This window comes from Lactuca saligna, chromosome 5, assembly GCF_052625555.1.
Source record: "Lactuca saligna cultivar CGN05327 chromosome 5, ASM5262555v1, whole genome shotgun sequence".
Taxonomy (NCBI): domain Eukaryota; kingdom Viridiplantae; phylum Streptophyta; class Magnoliopsida; order Asterales; family Asteraceae; genus Lactuca; species Lactuca saligna.
This window is the reverse complement of record NC_136421.1, coordinates 72,039,060-72,052,466: the sequence shown is the minus strand read 5'-3', so window position 1 is coordinate 72,052,466 and position 13,407 is coordinate 72,039,060.

Genomic DNA, 13,407 nt, shown 5'->3' with positions numbered 1-13,407 from the left:
TTACAAATGCAAATAGGGAAAATAAACTGAAATATTGGTCTATCCAACTACTTAGTCAACACAGTGCAATAAAATCAGACAACTGCCCAACCGGAAGGATAAAAAAAATGTAATCTAGTAATATGTTCCCCTTGAAGAAATAAGTCTTGGTGTAGAAACTTGGCAAAGAATTCATTATTTTTTTCATATTGCATTCGAAGAGTGTGGTAATACAATGACATATATTGCATTTGAAAATAAACAAATAACAACAAATTTTGAGTTACTATGGTTTCATGGATATGAATCAACCATTCCATTCCTTTTTCAATTAATAAGTTACTATGGTTTCATGGATATCAAGCAACCATTCCATTCCATCCCCCAATTCCATGTGTACTATACTACAAGGGGTCAATATCAAATAAAAAAACATGGATATAAAAACCTAGTAATAAAAGAAAAGCTGATGTCCAATCGAGAAGCCCGGAATCGAGAAAAGGGTTAGTTTGAAACCTTCTAATGGCATTGGTCAAAGGGCTTCGTCAACAGAAGTAGATGGTTAACCTCTTGCAAGTGTAGGAAGCAGTTAAATTTCTGAACAATATATCAACCTGGAAGCAAGATATTTAATTTCAATAGTCCTCTAATTTGACTAATGTTGATAACTAAAGAGGGAAATGGAATGGGGCATTAGGGTGGAATGAGAAAATCTTTTTGTTTAATCATTGTTTGATGGAACGGAATGATATAAATGTTAATATGAATAACTTTTATTTATATGATCTTTAATAACATAATTTTTATATAAAAATTAATTTTTAAGTAAAATATTTTCTTTTTGTCTTTCAAAATTGTTACTAAAATGTTTTTATAAAAATTAGATTCTTTGGGAACAAAATATATGGCTAAGTAATGAAGATTAACAAAAAGAAAGGAATCGAACTCCTTCATTCCATCAGAGAAAGCAAAAAGCTTCTTCTTTCATTCCATTAGAGTCACTCACCCATTCCATTCCTTCCCCCAATTTCATGTCTACTAAAATACTAGGGTATTTTTGGCATTTCCAAAAGATCTGAAAAAGAAACCATCCTAAAATATTGGATGACCATATTCCGTTCTGATTACTCTGCTTAGAAGTGTTTTTCCAAGTTCAAACTTGAACTGCAATCAAGAAAGTCACTTTCATGAATTTCGAATGAAAAAAGCTGTAATCTTTGTGTAAAATATGCTTGAATAGAAAGAGAAAAGATATGTGACATACCAAACTGTCATTGGTAGTTACATAGGAAGATCAAGGAACCTGGAAGGGTAAGCTCACAACCATACAAAGAAAATTACAAACTTTCTGGTGTAGATCATTGAACTTTTCCTAAAAAAATTATTGGGATTTACAAATGAACAAATACTAATATCCATCAGTTCCAAATTGAGCGCAATCTTTGATCAATTACATGAATAAATAATTTTCTTGACAAAAGTAGAAAACTAAATGGCCTCAATTTGAAATTTTATCAAAATAGATCAATACTTCAAGCATGTGTTATAGTACTTTGTATATATAAATAAGAACAGTACTACATTTTATCAGCTTCCCAACTATTTTGCACCATTTACTTCAGAACCACCGATTAACTAAAGTCAATAACAACTCTTCTTTGCAATCTATTCTACACATTAGAAAGTGAAAACAAAAAGTAAATAATCAATTAAGGAATATTGAATAACAATATCAAAGTCAATGAAAACCAAAGGTTATAAATCAATTAAAGATCAAAATTTATCATTTGGGTTTAGGTATCATCCGAAAGGGGGGATTCTTTATTTCTTATTTTCCCCACCAATTCAAATTGCATATGCACTCATCTGACCCCACATGCATGCCTACACTAATCGACATAAATAAGCAGTGGCTAGAGATTAGAGTTTCAGATCACAAGATAGCAGCGGATTTTAAGCTAAAGATATACTGAATAATATATACATAGAGACGGGGATGGGACTGGGGATAATACTTGTTGTTTGCTCCGCCTCAAATCATGTATCTGTAGACATTCTGGGAAACCCACAAATCAACGACAATCATGGAGTAGCTGAGGGTGGCCAATAGATCATTTGAGACGCCAACCATAACCTCAATTCCATTACCCATGAAGGACAAATGGTGGTATAGTGATCGCCTTGTCAAAGATGTCAATGAAGAATCTATGCAAGCATTCCATTGTAGAATGAAAGGAGGTGGAGAAGGAGTAGTCGCAGGAGTGTGACGGTGTTGAACGATATCGTCTAGGCTCCACCGATCGATGATGGTGATGGGGGCGGAAGCCCTAATAGAAAACGTGAAGATGCATAAACATGGTTGTTGATGATAGAGAAGATAGTGACGCTGATGGTAAATGGGCTGAGGGTTTTGTCGGTTTGCTCTGACTCAGTTGATAAGAGAACGCAGCAAAAAAAAGTGACCAGTGGTGGAAGTATCAGGAAGCAACAATTGAAGAAGACCTGAAAGTGGTGGAGGCATCTTCTTCTCTCACTTACCGATATTGAGTGGAATCAGTGGATGAGACATATGTGGAGACAGTGGGTGGGTGAGCAGAGGGTACAATAGACGGTATAGAAGGATAGGTCATCGACGGATCCTGCAACTCACCGACAGAGGCTTTGGCAGAGGTGGTGTCGCAACAGAGAAGTGTGGTCGAAAGTGAAGAAGAAGGTTTCTCTTGTAATAAGAAACGATCTATTCTCTATTTCCGGAGTAGGTTGTAACATTTGAAAGCAACAAATGAGGCGGTGGAGAAAGGTTCAGAAATAGAAATCGAAACCTAATTGGCCGACAAAACGGTGAAGGAAAAACAGGATAACACGTGTCAAATTTTTTTATAGAAAAGGACGTAAACTGCCCAGAAAAGCAAGAAAGCCAAAATATGAGATACCATCATAAACGAAGGACCTTTGCTGCCAGAACACCATATAGTTTACTGTTCCTAACATGAGACATTATATATATATATATATATATATATATATATATATATATATAATCAAAGAATAAATAATTTGAACACTTTTATCCCTTATAGCTAAAATATATTTTTAGTTTATTCCCTTCGATATTTCAAAAATAATTACTTTCAATTCTTGTTAATATATTGATATTTCAACTTTTAACACACAGATATACACACGAATGATCCCTATGGTTTGAGGTAATTTATGATTTTGGTCCCTAACGTTTTTGCTTAACTTGGACGGTCCCAATTACATCTTTTTGTTGCGTGGTAAGTCCGACCTAAAAAGACTTGTTGGGTCAAAAATATGGTTTATAGTTTTCTTTTCTAAGCATTTATTGTATTTAATTATTTGAGGCAAAAATAATATAGGATTAATTGAAGCAAGGACCAAAAACCCATGTGTTTTCGGTCTAGCATTGGATTATTTATATTTTGGGTTTGGCTTTAGGTCCATATATATATATATATATATATATATATATATATATAAGGTGAGGAGTGCATGTGAGGGTAAGAAAAGAGCCAAGGAGCTTGAGTGTGTGTATTCTAAGGTGTGAGAGAAACTATAGAGAGAAGAGTGTGTGTGAACTATGTGTATTGAGCATCAATCATTTCATTAATACATCATAGATTCATCTTCTTCTTCTCCTCCTTCTCTTCTATTTTGATCTCAAATCATACAATTGATTGGGATTCCGCACCATCAATTGGATCTTATTGATACACAAACAGATTTGGGGACTTACAAGTGGTATCAGTGCTTGGTTGTATCAATCAATTTTTCAGATCTAGAGCTTATTTGATCTTATTTTGAAGAGATTTTTTTGCGTTTTTGGATAGATATTGGCAAAATAAGGGGGGTTTGTTCTTCGCGTTTTTCATAAAAACTAGTTTTTGATCGAGTTTTGGAGCAAAAAGGATCAAAAAAACATCGTTTTCGTCGTAACCAGCGATTTCGGAGGTTCTCGGTCACGTTTTCGGTCGGAGTTTTTGGCCCGAAGTCACGTGTTCGGTTCAAGTTTTTGGTCAGCCTCGGATTTTCGGTCCTGTTTTCGGTCCGAGGTCTTGGTCGGCAGCAGTAGAAGTCCTCGCATCGCACAACTTCCTTCGCATATTAAAAAAAGGGAAACGAATTTGCGGGTGCCGGGGATCGAACCCGGGACCTCTAGTTGTTCAAGTCTGCGCTTTACCAACTCGACTAGGAGACCCTTTATGTCATCCCTTCAAAATTTAAATCATAAGCTGTCCTTCTCGGTTTATAATTTCGCAAATTACATTTTTAACCCAAAAATTCAAAATTTTATTTTTAAAATCCTTTTTCAACCCAAAATTTTTTGATTTTAATTTTTAACTTTTTACTTAAAATTTTGACTTTGACTTTTCAAGTTTGACCTTTGACTTTATCGTTTAACTTTTAAATTTTCAAATTCAGCTATTCGGTTTTACTTTTAAGTTTGAATTTTAAATTTGAATTTGATGGTTGACTTTCTTGGTTTTTAAGTCAAAGGGAATCTAAAAAAAAGAGTTCCGCATCAATTTTGGTAAATGAAACTACTATTAAATTTCTCCAAGATCAAATTGATTTATTAAAAAGAGAAAATGAGGACCTCAAGTACGAAGGTTATACTCTTAGGAAAGGTCAGAAACCTCTGAAAGCTCAATTAGAGGCCAAGACTAAGGACATTAGGAAATTACTAGAAGATTACAACAAAAAGTGTGAAAATACGATCACATTAAGAAAAAACTTGTTGCTGTAACTGAAGAACTTGACACTTTGAAAATTAAGTGTGGAAAAACATATGTTAGTTTCAAAAATTATACTGCGTCAAGTAAGACAGTCGAGTCCTTATTTGAAAACCAAATAAAATTCAAAGATAATCAAAACAAGGGCCTAGGGTATGATAGTGTTCCTCCCCCTTTCAATCATAACTATATATCCATCCCTATGACACAGGAAGAAATTGATAGGGAGGCACATCTTCAATATGGAAAATCTGATGTGGTTGTGCCAGAAATGGTTGAGGTGAACGATTCTAATGATTCTGTTACATGTGCATGTAAAGTGCTAGAAGATGAGAGCAAGGAGAAAACAATTGAAAAATCTAATGATTCATTGAACTGTGAATTTGTTTCTGCGAACTCATTTGCTTCTGATCAACCTACTGTTGAGAAATACATGCCACCAAAACAAGCAAAACCGATGCTTATTGCAAGTGTGCATGTGGGAACAACCTGAGACAAGGCATGGACATGCCACCAGGGGCAGGAACAAACAACTTCCGAGTGAAGAAAAAGACATGTTTTCACTATGGAACACCTGGTCCCATTGCCCGAAACTATCCAAATTGTGCATACGTTCCCTAGTACGCACAAGGATGACAGAATGTGCCAAGAGGGAGACCTTCCATAAGAAACCCCTCAAGGCCACGTTCAGAAAATGGTGACTGGAACGCATAGAAGGCCAAGAATCCAAATCCCAAGGGAAAGAAGGGAATGTCGGCCAAGAAGTCCAATCCAAGAGATGCTCCAGCGGAACAAAGACCGGCTAAATCAAAGTCATCTCAACGGCCAACATCAAGATCAAAAGCCAGTACCAAGCCACCCATCAGATCGAAAAAGAGATGGGTTAAGCACAACTATAGATGGGTACAAAAGGTTGAATATCCCAAATCATCTAATGCTCTAATATTTCTACATTTTCTGTTTGTGATAAACAAGATATGTCATGGGAGAAAGTACCTTGCGTTGATGACAGAGGTCAACCCAGTTTCAAAATGAACTGAGTTCCAAAGACCAACTGATCCTGCTCGGTGTCGGAACAACTATGGAGGCATATCATTATAATTAGGTTTGCTGATAGTGGCTGTTCCAGGCACTTAATAGGAGGCATCTCTCAACTGTACAATATTCAGAACTTTGTTTGAGAGTATGTGTCCTTTGTGGGAAAGGAAGAGATCACAAATGGGTTTAGTGCTTAATGACATGAAGAATTTTTGGATCTGTTATGAGATTATGCATGCTGTTTTCAGACCTTCTGGATGCAAATTCAATCGATGAATTACAATTTGCGTTTTCTTCTCTATACTCCTGAGTTTATCTTACTCTGATCCATTTTAAAGACAATCTTTTTATAGTTTTTCTTTAGTAGGTATTATTGTGAAGTGATATAAAACTTGTGATAACAGGAAATCTGAGTCTGTGTAAAATACCAAAACTGAATTGTCTAGGCTCTGTGTTCGATGCGCTGGTAGGCACGAAAAGTTTAATGGACTTGACTAGGTGCATATGAACTTAAGGAATATAGAGATTTGACAAAATTCTGACCGATATAGTTCCATTTAGCCTGACAATACAATGCTTGGGTAGGTTGAGCAGGGAGATATACATGAGAATCTACCTATCACATTAAAGAAACCTGTATCTAGATTTGTGGATTAACTTTTCCTCGATGTATGGATTATGTCCTTAATTCTGGTATTGACGGGGAGAGTAGGGAATTCCGATAAATTAGGTCCGTAGAAAATTATTTTATTTTTTTCTTATTGTTATTCATTTGTTGCTTTCTCTGTGTGATCGAAAGATCTGACCTGGACTGCAACATATGCAAATCTGTCTCTCAGCATCTTCTATCTATGCCATTCTTTCTACATGTTAGCCATATGATGTCTGCTTTGCGTGATTAATAATCCGACCTGGTACACAGCATATACAACCTTCTGCTTCTCAATCCCTCTGAAATTCGAGTTAGTCATATGTTTCAACCTCTACGTGATTGGAAGGGATCCGACCTGGGTGTACAACATATGCATTCTAAATGTATCCTCTCTCCTAATAATTGTCTGCTCACGTAAAGTAAGGAGCATCTCGGAAGTCCTTGATTATTAGGGTATACCAGGAAGCCGAAAACATGTTCTAGTACAACTAAAATTGAATGATTTATAGGTTATCTGTAGATCTCGCTGCTCAACTTAGGTGGACAACAATATCTTTGGTCGTCGTCAGATGAATGGTCCTTAGGAAGTTTTATCTAGGAACATAAGATCAACTTGTCTTGTCACTTATAGCATGCCCAAAATTTGTCACAATTTTTCGTGCTTAAGTGGACCACAATACTGGCGATCGACCAGATCTATTCATGAAGGGGAAGGTACTGACAAACAGATTAAGACTGTCTAACAATTTTGATCCCAAATATTTTTGTTTTTGTTAAATTTGTTCATAGTTTTCCTCTATGCATAAATTTTTTTTTGGGGGGGGGGGGGGGGGGGGGGGGGTATATATATATATTCAAAAATCAAAAAAAAATTAAAAATCAAAAATCCAAAAATATTTTTGTTTCTATTTTTATTTTTCTAGAAAATATAAAAAATCCAAAAAAATATTGTGTGCCAAGTTTTCTTTTAGTTTTGTTTTGTCTTGAAAAAAATGAATTCAGATGTAGATGAGACTCATGGAGACTGTATCGAAGATTTTCTGAGCCAAGGCTTTATCTGAGATCATCGAAGAATTCTCATTCGAAGGAGCAAGAAATGAAGATTAGTCTATTGACTTTCAATCTTTCAACCCTAGAAGCATGGTGAAGCTATAATTGAAGACTATGCGACGGATTGCATTGAAACCTCCTCAATCAGTCTGCTGCTATCTTTGTACCTGCTAAGTATCAAGAAGATTATTTATCTCTGTTAGTTCTCTCTAAAGATTCTCAAGCTGAAAGCGCTAACTTTCAAGAATCAGTAAATGAAGCTTCCTCACCCAATGTGCGTTCAATGACAAATCTTTTAGAAAAGCCCAACTGCTCCAAATGAACTCATTTCATCAAGATTTTCTTGACCTTGTGAAGAATTTGAAGACAATAGCTGAAGCCAAGCTCCCAATCCAGATTGACAAGAAGTGCCAACTACTTTTTAGGGGGAGTTTGTTGGGTCATTTAGAAAAGAAAGCTATAAACCAAAGGGAAGATTGTTAGGTCAAAAATATGGTTTATACTTTGGTTTTCTAAGCATTTATTGTATTTAATTATTTGGGCCAAAAATAGTATAACATTAATTATAGCTTGGACCGAAAACCCATGTGTTTTCGATCTAGCATTGGATTCTTTGTATTTTGGGTTTGGCCTTAGGTCGATATATATATATATATATATATATATATATATATATATATATATATATATATATATATATATATATATATATATATATATATATATATATATATAGGGTGAGGAGTGCATGTGAGGGTAAGAAAAGAGCCAAGGAGATTAAGTGTGTGTATTTTAAGGTGTGAGAGTAACTATAGAGAGAAGAGTGTGTGTGAACTATGTGTATGGATCATCAATCATTTCATTAATACATCATAGATTCATCTTCTTCTTCTTCTTCTTCTTCTTCTTCTGCTTCTATTCTATATTGATCTTACATCATTCAAATGATTGGGATTCCGCACCATCAATTGGATCTGATTGATACACAAGCAGATTTGGGGACTTACAAGATTGTTATGCACTTAATAACTATTTTAATTAATTTTTTTATTTACAAATTATTTATAAAAGTAAAGATAATAACACTCTCCACCTTCATCACTGTGCAATTGACCCCACCTTCCATTTCGTATTAGGCAAAACTAATAACTATATTTATATTTATGGTCCTTTAGCTTTCCCTAAATTTACAATAAATATCATATATTTGTTTCAGTGCGGTGTAAATAAATACCACTACGATCAAATCAAATAATATAACTATATTTACACTTAAGGTCCTTTAACTTATCCTGCATTTACAGTAAATACCCTATCTTTATTTTAGTGTGGTGTAAATGAATACCACTAAGATCAAATCAAAATAATATAAATATATTTACATTTATTGTCCTTTAGCTTATCCTACATTTACAATAAATACCCTCACTTTATTTTAGTGCGGTATAAATGAATATCGCGATTGCCATCAAATCAAAATAATATAACTATATTTATATTTATGGTCCTTTATCTTACCTTGCATTTACAATGTGGTTATTAATCAATAAGTTTACTTGTATCTAATCAAAAAAATATTTTTTAGGTATTTAATTCTCGTCAACAACTAATAGATTGGGTGCAAAATACGGGACGTGGATTTGGTTACATTATTGTAATAAAAAGATTCACTGCTAACTTAAATATTTTTTTCAATGTGTCGTAGCGGTACATACAAAAGTGAAAAAAAACATCAACAAAAAATATCGGTACCAAAAAAAGTAACTATCCATTTGCACTAAAAGGAAAATATTCTACAAAAGATAATTGTTGGTCATTAAAAGCCATTTGTGAAATACATAATCACGAGTCCACCTTATATTTAGAAGGATACCCATATCTAAGGCGTCTTTCTGAAGATGAAACCCGATTAGTGGAAGATGTGATAAGAAAAAATGTTCAACCAAAAATATATTATCTAACATTAAAGAAGGAGAGTGTAGAAAATTTATCCATTCTTCCAACTATATATAATGTGTGACAAAAATTAAGGATGGAGGAGAATAGTGCCAAAACTTAAATGCAAGTTGTTATGTCTTTCTTGGCTTAGAATGATTATATGTACTACAGTTGTGTTGATAAAAAGCTTCTACCTTTGTGCTTGGATTTGCTTAGATCTTGTTGTAGTAGCTTTTTTGGTGTTCTTTTCTTCCCAAAAATCCCATTGTTATTCATGATTCATTTTGGATATTTTGTCTTGTCCTATCTGACCCTTGTATGTGTTATAATGTATAAAAGTGAGGTCCCATAAGCTAATTTAGTCCCTTGTTCTTTGTAGGGGGTCTGAATGGATTATGGCCATATACTAAGACCTCTTTGGTCGACCAAAGTCTTAAAGTTTGAGACTTTATGGTTCTAGAGTGCTTTTGAGTCATGGCTCTGAAATCTGAAGTTTGGGCTTAAAAAATACCTCCTCTTCCGCCTACTCAAGATCCGACAACTCAATATCCTCGTAGATATAGTTTTGCGACGTTAATTTTAGATTATAATGGATCTAATCAATTTAATTTAAACCAGGACCCATAGAGGCACAATACATTTTCATTTAAACAACCTTCAACATTTTATTCAAATTCACTTATGAGTGAAATTCCAAATGAATTTGATATGTACGTTACAAACATTGAAGATGTCGATGGAGATCGAAATTTTAGATTTTGGGAAATAGCTGTCCCCCTCGCATATATAGTCAAAATTATTGGCGTCAAATCTAACTAGAATTATACAAATAGTTATTAGAAAATTGGGGATGATATGAAATGATTTTTCAGGATGATATAAACAACGTACAACACTTGTTGAGTTTCACTGGATTTGGTTCTGCAGAAAGTGAATGTAACGCTTGGTTTATGTGTTATTCAGGTTTCAGCATTATTAGACTTTTGGGTTGGAACTCGACGAGTTGGGGAGTTCTGACTCATCAAGTAGAGATCAGTTTGGATGCAGAATGAAGGGTCAACTCGATGAGTTGGAAGGCCCCCACTCGACGAGTAGACATTGGAATGGAAAACCCTAATTTTTAGGGTTTGTAGCCTATTTAAAGGCCTTAAGCCTCACTTATAGCATCCCTTGTCACCCCCTTTGTCCAGAGAAACCCTAAACTGTGTCCCATCTCCCATTTTTAGAGTGTGAGGGCTCAAGGAGCGCCTTTTTGGTGTTTATGTTAAGAAGCTTGAAGTGGTTGGTGCATAGCTGAAGGGAGAGGCTGTAGATCTGATGTTTAATCTATTGTGGCAACCATTTTAAGGTATAAAGTCGAAAGCTTGACCTTCAATTGGTTAGATATTCTTTTGTGAAAGTTTAAGGCCATTATTAGCTAAGTTTGGTACCATTATTGGTTTTGAGCAGGATATGAAGATGTGGCTTTAGATCTGTACATCTCAGGGCCTTTGGGGACTTAAAGTTGCCAAATTTATCAAGTCTTAGCCCTCCTTCATGCTCTAAGTCCCTTAACAAGCTTTGATTAAGTGTTTTTAGCCTTTGATGCCTTGCATAGATGTAAAGTTAGCAACTTTACGTGGTATTTCAGTCTTAAGGATTTGTATCTATAATTTAGAGCCTTAGATTACAATGGAAAGAACTAAATACAAAAAATATTGAAGGGAATCGATGAGTTGCTTAGCCAACTTGTCGAGTCGGGTAGGGTTTTCCCTTTTTCGAGATCCTGAGTGAGTTCGGTGAGCTGATTAAGAGATTTTGATTTAGAGTTTTTTGGCCCTTGGACATTAAGGAACTTAACGAGTTACTTAGGTGGCTCGGCGAGTTGATTTAGGATTTCGGTTGTATGGACACTAAAGGAACTCGACGAGTTGTTATATGCACTCGATGACTTGGGTCAACATGGACTGTTGACTTTGACTTTGACCTTTGACCTTGGGAAAATTATTCCGAAGGGGTGCTTGGAGTAAACCAAATTATAATGACGGATATTAGGGGATTAGATAAACGCTCGTAAGGAGCTGGGCTCCAATTTGGCAAATTTGGCCATTAATGGATTTATGGATATCATAGTGTTCGGATTTTGTTTATGCTTGGGCCTCAGTCTTGGATCATACTGGGCTAAGAGTAGAATGGTCATTTTATCCCAGATACGGATAAAGGAATATAGTATGGAGCACAATTGCTAATTGGGTATACTAGTTGGTATTAACATCTCGGGAAGTCGGCGGGGCAGCATATAAGGATGTCATTCGGGAAGCTTCTGCATTCGAGGTGAGTCTCCTCACCATACCAATGTGTCTAAGGCGCCAAGGTCGGCCCATTTATCTAGTGGTGATGATTATTGCGGATGTGCTGTGAATACATTATGTATTTATGTGAAGACCATGCGGGGGTTCCCATGGAAACTAGTTATATGTGTGGTATGCTAGTTAATTGAGTGGTATTTGGTATGCTAGTTGTCTTTATGATACTTGCATGGGAGACCCCGAGGGGTTCTCAAGGTAGTTGGATTTAAGACTATGTGGGTGTTCCAATGGCGTTCCAGGCTAAGACCATGTCAGGGTTCCCATGGAAGCAGGCTAACACCATGAGGGGTTTCCTATGGCACTCGGTGTAAGACATTGTAGGGTTTCCAGGGCATCCTTATATGTTTGTATGTATGGTTTATATGGCAGGTAGTTGAGACCATGTAGGGGTTCCCATGGCAGTGTGCTAAGACCATGAGAGGGTTCCTATGGCACCCAGAGTAAGACCTTGGAGGGTTTCCATGGTTTTTGTATATGTTTAGGTGCATGGCTTGTGTAGTTGTTATGATATATGTGATTATGTCTATTAGACCTTGGAAGGTTTTCATGGCATCCTTATATGTGTATATGCATGGTTATGTGATTGATATGGTTTATGTGATTATGTAGGGTATGCTCTAGGGAACTCACTAAGCTTTGTGCTTACAATTTTATTTATGGTTTCAAGTATCATCGGTTCGGAAAGGAAGGGCCTGGCTTGATCGCAGCGTACAAAACTATGTTTTCTGCATTATGTGATTTTGGGAAGTAATTCTGAGAAATGTTTTGAATGGTTGGATTAAGTAGCCACTATATTTGACTATAATAAAAATGGAATTTTTACCTTTGATTTTTGGGTCGTTACAAATTAGTAGAGCCTTGGTTTGAGGGATTCAGACATACTTTCGGGTGTGTTTGAACTCAAACTGAGGATCTGTAAGGTTTTCAAAGGAAAAATGTTTTCAAGAAAATAATTTCCTGAGATAGGAGAAAGTGTGGAGTGCATGCAATTAGCCGAGCTCAAGTAAGTTTCCCCAGAATAACCATATATGTTATTTGTTATGACTTGATTTATGAATTTGAGAATCACATTCTAGTAATGACTAGGGGAGATGCCTTTATATGTTGTATGATCTGGTAGACTTCCATGCTAGTGCTAAGTAGTTAGCAATAGATTGGCCTAATATGTGATGCATGTAGCCTTGGAGATACTGTATGCTATACTAGAATGAGAATGACTATTGGTATCAATAACTGCTAAGTGTATGCTTTAAAAATTGTATACAATTAGGATCTTATAGCCTTAGAATAATGTAATTGGCCTCATATCCTGTTTTATGTATAATTTGCATGCATAAGGCATTGTGCTTTGTTGGACTCTTAACAATGTGAGTTAGCTACTAAGTGAATATGCTAAGTCACGTGTAGCATAGGATGGATAATCTTAGAGTGATGGACTTGACCCTATTGCACAGCTCTTGTACGAGTCCAACCATTCTAGGGATGCATCTTTTACTTGAAGGATTATTTGATCTCTGCTACATATGGCTATACTCATGAGGTAGCTAGTTGATATTATTAGGAATCTTTCAGCAGTTGAGGACTGGTTGGGTTGGGGACCCTAGGAGAGCCTAGGAGTTGCTTCGGTGAGTATTATACATGGTTAGCA